This window comes from Misgurnus anguillicaudatus, chromosome 8 (genome assembly GCF_027580225.2).
Source record: "Misgurnus anguillicaudatus chromosome 8, ASM2758022v2, whole genome shotgun sequence".
Lineage (NCBI taxonomy): Eukaryota > Metazoa > Chordata > Actinopteri > Cypriniformes > Cobitidae > Misgurnus > Misgurnus anguillicaudatus.
The window spans coordinates 41,426,180-41,432,951 of NC_073344.2; the positions used below are offsets into that span (position 1 = coordinate 41,426,180).

General features: G+C 41.7%; 1 long non-coding RNA gene across 2 annotated transcripts; it reads right to left on the reverse strand.

Annotated features, from left to right (window-relative positions):
* Positions 1-624: 624 nt before the first annotated feature.
* Positions 625-3,880, reverse strand: LOC129451123 (uncharacterized). 2 transcript variants are annotated; one of them, XR_008646610.2, is made up of 5 exons: positions 2,183-3,880; positions 1,557-1,649; positions 1,327-1,459; positions 1,144-1,244; positions 625-1,033 (listed from the first exon to the last, which is right to left on the reverse strand). It is a non-coding gene; the product is annotated as an uncharacterized lncRNA (long non-coding RNA). The 2 variants fall into 2 exon arrangements; XR_012370868.1 differs by having other exon boundaries at positions 625-1,244; positions 2,183-3,873.
* Between the last annotated feature and the right edge of the window lie 2,892 nt (positions 3,881-6,772).

Genomic DNA, 6,772 nt, shown 5'->3' on the forward strand with positions numbered 1-6,772 from the left:
TGTAGCACATAGAAAGTATTTGTTGAAATGATTATAAAACTATTTCACTTGGTAATTTCTACATTATTTTACTATAGTAAAATGTATTATAAGACTGCTTACATACTATATTACTGTGCAAACTATATGGAAACACCAAATGTAGCACATAGAAAGTATTTGTTGAAATGATTATAAAACTATTTCACTTGGTAATTTCTACATTATTTTACTACAGTAAAATGTATTATAAGACTGCTTACATACTATATTACTGTGCAAACTATATGGAAACACCAAATGTAGCACAAAAAAAGTATTAATTGCAATGAATGTTAGTTCTACATTATTTTACTATGGTAAACTTTATTATGAAAGAGCTTACTTATAAGTGCTATGTTTTTACTTATTAGGTTTTAAGGAGAATGCAACAGGTTCCAGGGCCTCTTACCTGCGTGATTCATCATCCAGGTTTTGCACAAATTGTCTAAATCCCTACACACAGAACATTTCTTGTACCGACTATAAGCCTTTGAGGTGCAGGACTAGAGTAAGTTTTATTACATTTTTAAACCAATAACACTAAAGTATTATTATAGTAACAAAGTACCCAAAAGAACAAAAGATGTAACTTTAAAGAAAATATAGTAGTCAGTCAAAAGTTTATTTATTACAAATATATATTTAAATGTTAAACAATATACAAATAAACATACTTTAGTAACCATATTGTGCTCTTCTTTCAAAAATTGTTCAATTCACTTCTTACAGCTATCTATTCAGATAAATGGCATATCAAAGCTTTGTCAGCTGATGCTATCTAAGACGACATTTTAGGGTTATCATCCTGTCGTGTGTTGTTCTCCAGATATGCTTGGAGCTTCCTGATCGGAATGTTGGCTTCCGACGACCCCTGCACTGAAGATGGCATGCAATCACGTCCTCCTTTGAAGGTCTCTCAAACTGTGATGCGAGGTCCATTGGAATCAGGGTTTCCTTCAGCTTATCTTCAAATACCTCATCAAACACAAGCCTGATCACATCATCCACATAACTGTACAAATATTGCAGTCAATAAATCTTTTGTTTTGATCATTTATTTCCCTGCTTCATACATTAAGTTTTTAATTATGAATGTTTTTGAAATAAAACATTACTGCTTACAGTATGTCACTTGTGTGTTTTGGGAACATAGCCTTGTACTTTCCCTCTCCTGCTTTTGTTACGGCTTGGTGACATTGTAATGGATGGCTCCAAGGTACAACCTGTAAAATATAAACAAGCAATACATTTATTGTAAAAGTAAATACCACTTTATTTTACACAGTTACTAAAATACTTAAATACCTGCACAGCATTCCAATAAATGGGAAAGTCACATTTTTTTGCTGCAAATCTGAAATCTCAGGCTACGGACGGCAAAGGCATCCACTGATGATGGTGATTGAAACATTGTGAAACGATGCTACTGCCTGGGTTCCTATGATTATGCAGAGAAAAAAACTTTGTCATCATCAGTTATACATTTAAGACTGGTAGTGGTTTCACTAGCTAAATACATCATATGTGTTACACACCTTTGCTCCTCATATGCCAGTCTGACTCCTTGTACTGTGTGTAATGATGTGCATGTTTGCATACAGTGTAGAAGGATGTGTCCAGCTGCGAATCTAGGATATAGACAAATAAAACAAACATGTATTCAGTCAAAAAGGCATATTATAACAATAGAGTACAACGATTATAAATCATTAGACTATTCATTAAAACGTTATTGTATTACATGGCCCAACATTAGCAACACACATTACGTGTTTACTTCGTTTCAAAATCTAAGAAAGCTTCAAGTAAAAACAACAGTAAAATACATATAACGTTAAACAAATCATCTGTACTTCGAGTTTCTTGAGTTTTATCATGAGAACAAACTTTACCGGTAACAGTTTAGCTGGAACAGCTTAGCAAGTTTGTAAACACGTCTAAATAAACATCGATAAAAACGATAGTCTGCATAATTCAACATACACGTGTGTAAATATGGTACACTGTTTATGAAAAACATTATTACAACACAAAACAATTAGCTTGCAAGCTTAGCTCTACACATAGATCTATATCTGAGCTCTACAAGCACATAATGTTAAGCTCCGGTTACCGGTAACGTAACTTACACTAAAGGCAAATAATAAACATGAATACTTACAGCCTGTGATCCAGAAGTGCACGGTAATCCAACTTTCAAGAGGAAACGTCGCGCAAATCCAGCTTCGGTTCATAAGAAGCAGTTATTGTGAAAACTCCGTGAACAACTTCTGACTGGATTTTTCCGGAACCGTATTAAACATGATGTCCTCTGTGTAAGTCCATAAAGTGCTATTTTGCCCTTGCATCTAAAGAGACAGCGTCTACTCGAGAGATTTAATTGCTTAAATGATGAAACAAGAGTTTGCAAACAGGGTCAAAGCAGGGACTCCCAACCTCCGCCATTTTAGCTCTCTTCTGACTCAGCGCTCTCCACCCCCGTCTTTGAGGGCGTACCCAAGCGAAGCAGAGAGGGCTGAACTATGATAATGTTGGTCTTCTCTACGTCACTAATCCCAGGAAGTAAACTGTTGCCTACAATCCGAGTGTTTTTTGTAGTCCTCGAACGTTAGAGACGATAACTCGCGTCATCGTTTTCTTTGAGGTATGTACTTTTTGAATATCGTTAGCATGTACTAATACACACTTACACACAAAAGGATGTTTAAAAACGTGTATCTCATAATAGGTGCTCTTTAAGCAATTCGAAACTTCTCTTAATCTTCTTTTCCCTCCAACAACGTCGGGGATCACCAATTGTTGGACTTTAAGGCGTCCAAAGCATGTTCATCAATGGAGAAAGACACAAATATCTAAATTGAATATTTATTGATCAGATATGAAAAAGTTACAGCATGCCGGGTTGTCTCAAGTCTTAACAGCAAGATTCGACCAACAACTCCCAGCTCAGGACAAACACATGAGTATTTATCGTCGTTCTTTCTTCAACATTCTCCTCCCCCAGATGGCTGTTTTCCTTATCAGATTCCATCACCACATACCTGTGGGGGGTTGCATAGCAAACAGACAGAAAGACATACACAGACCATTCTGTTCCCTGGGGCATTATGTCCTTATTTGGACATCTTTGTAACTTTAGCACTTTTAGCAATCATCATGAAATGTAGGCAGTAAATATGTAAAACATTATTCAACAACACAACAATACTCCATTGTTCATAAATTGGTTAAATGCATTCATTAGTTAAACATACTAATTTTCACTTTCTCTAAATGTAACACAGTTATAAAGCAAGCAACTTGTTTATTGAAACCATCTGTTCTGGGTGTTTTCCCTCCAGGGCTTTTTACAGCCCCCCGGCTCACACACACACACACACACACACACACACACACACACACACACACACACACACACACACACACACACACACTTTGTGCCCTCGAGCATTTCATCCCTATATGGCAATGTCTTATTACAGGGCAATCTTCTACATTAGTCATGGGCACAAAGGCATAATCATTTATATATTTTAACACATTAATATTCATAGCAACATATAATTTTATAAATCCAAACACCTCTACATGTAACAATCTGGAAATGAATGATTGCCATTGAACTAATATCAAAAGCATGCACTTCTTTGTCTGTGTGTTTTCTCCTTCAAGTTTTGCTCTTATCTCGGCCATCACCAGCTGCAAATTCCTTCACTCAAGCTACCTCCCCCCAGCAACCCTCCACACACAGACAGCTCCCATATCCTCAGCACAGGAATCAATCCCGCAAAAGCACACATAAGCTGAATTATAACGATACGATTAGTAGAATACATTTAAACAACATCAAATTCCACACTAGGTTTGTGAAATGTGAGATTCAGATTTAATTTATTTAGTAATTGGAATGGTCATACATGCATATGGGCTTATAAGGTTATATAAGGGCATTTAAGTTTAGGGTCAGATATTATGACAAATAATTTATATCATAACAGATATTATCAGTTGATATAATCATGAAAATGATGAAATATTGCATCAACACTATTAATGTCATACCAGAATAATTGGCATGTTGTGTTTGTACTTAAACATTTAGAAAAATATGAACATTAAAAATGTAAGTGTCAAGTATATGAAACTTACAAGTAAGAGTGTGTTGAGATGGTGTGCAATATTGTAAAAAAAATACAATGAAAATATATTGAAAGATTAATCTTATTATTTAGGACTTGAAAGGACATTAGGGTGAGCAGGAAAGTAAGAAGTGTCAATCACCTTTCTACTGGACTGTCAGCAGTCTTGTATTCTCCTATCTAACATGGGTCTGTCACGGTAGGAAATCCACTGTTTCCTCCGTGTCATGTGTGTGTGTGTGTTTGTTTGTCACTTACCTCTGCCATGTGCTCGTTAGAGCGATTCAGTTCACCTGTGTGTTGATTGTCTCGCTCCAGCTGTTCATCATTACATCTCCTCCATAAATACTCACATGACTTTCTGTTCCCTGCCAGATTCTTACATTGTGTTCGGTCCCGTGTTGTTTGGTTGTCTCGTGTCGTTTGGATTACAGTTTTCAGTTGGATGTGTATTGTCGTCGTCTTCGTGTGGATGTTCCCGTGTTCAGCCTGGATTTCACCACTGCTCACCACTCCACCAACGTCGCACTCAAACTCCAACTTCCACCGTAGTCTTCGCCACCATTGCCAGCAACATCAACACCGGACTGTGTCACTTCCGCATTGACTCTTAATACTCTCTCTTTGTTTATATTTAATAAACATTGTTTGAATTTTCCCCTGCAGTTGTTTCCACTCCTTACGTGTCATTACAGAAGAATCTGGCCAAACATGGAAGCAGCAGGGGAACAACCCATTTCCGCGTTGGAGGAATTTCTCCAGCGATCATTGGCCAGGATGGATCATCAGGACAAAGCTATCGAGGATATGCGGAAGGCCGTCCATGCAATGGTGGCGAAAGTTTCCGAGCTTTCCCAGCGATCTCCACACACCACGCTACCCACTGCGCCACCCACGCCGCCCGCATCATCTTCACCTCCAGGGGGTAGTTCTTTTCCTGAGCCCCGACTACCGATCCCGGAGAAATATTCTGGTGAGCCAAATTATTGTCGTACATTCCTGTCACATTGCTCTCTTCATTTCGCCCAACAGCCCCGATCATTTTTTCTGGAAGAAACTAAGGTCGCCTTCACCCTATCTCTGCTGACCGGCAAGGCTGCCCTCTGGGGGACGGCGGTGTGGGAGAATAAGGACATCTGCTGCTCCTCGTTCGCCCTGCTATCCCAGGACATGAAGAGGGTTTTCGATCGCTCCGTCGCCGGGAAGGAGGCTGCCCGTCTCCTCACGGAGCTTCGACAGGAGGAGCGGTCGGTCTCGGACTATGCCATCGAGTTCCGGACCCTGGCGGCGGAGTGCAGGTGGAACGAGGAGGCGCAGTGGGATCATTTCCTGCATGGGTTGGCGGATCGGATCCAGCGAGAGATCGTCACGGCAGAGTTACCCACGACGCTCAACGGTCTGGTGGATTTGGCGATCCGGGTCGACGCACGACTATCCATGGCCGCCCGTAGGAAGTCATCTGCCAAATCCCAGCCGCATTCCGAGGTTTCCCATCTGCCCAGCGAAGTCTCCGTCGGCGGTCTCTCAGATCCGGAGCTCATGCAGGTGGGGTGAGCTCGGTTACCCCGGGAGGAGAGGAATCGGCGGAGATCCCTCGGGTTGTGTATGTACTGCGGTGAGCCGGGTCATCAGTGTCAGCGATGCCCGGTAAAAGACCAAGCCCGGTAGTAAGACGGAGGCCACTATCGGGCGGGATCTCTGCCAGCAAGACCTCGACATCATCCACTCTCCTTCCGGTGAGGCTACGGTGGTCCACCAAATCTCACTCTGGTCACGCACTTCTGGATTCGGGGGCGGAGGGTAACTTCATCAACAGTTCACTTGCACGTAAGCTCCAGTTACCCTTCATTCCACTCACCCACCAGATTGCGCCCTTCGCCCTCAATGGACATCAGTTGCCCACCATCAAGCACACTACTGCACCCATCACACTCATCACCTCTGGCAACCATACGGAGACTATTACATTTTTCATTACTGACACTGCTCTCTCTCCAATAGTTCTCGGTCACCCCTGGCTCCTTTCCCATAACCCCAAGATAGACTGGAAACTGGGTTCTGTTACCAGCTGGAGCGAGGAGTGTCATAAGTCCTGTCTTGTCTCTGCATGTTTATCTGTGTCTGAGTCTGTGTTTCAGGGGGAAGCAGTGGATTTGTCAAACGTGCCCGCGGAGTACCACGACCTGAAGGAGGTGTTCAGTAAGTCTCAGGCTGATTCTCTACCTCCGCATCGTCCCTATGACTGTGCCATAGATTTATTGCCAGGTACGTTTCCGCCTAAGGGCAAGTTATACTCTCTGTCTGTTCCGGAGATGGAGGCCACTGGCAACGGGGTTCATCCGCCCTTCCTCTTCTCCAGCGGGGGCGGGGTTCTTTTTTGTGGGTAAGAAGGACGGGTCCTTGCGACCTTGCATTGAGTACCGAGGGTTGAACAACATTACGGTAAAGAATACTTATCCTTTGCCGTTGATGTCTTCAGCCTTCGAGAGGTTGCAGGGAGTGTCTGTCTTCACTAAATTGGACTTACGTAACGCATATCATTTGGTCCACATCAGGAAGGGGGACGAATGGAAGACTGCATTTAACACCCCTAGAGGCCATTTTGAGTATTG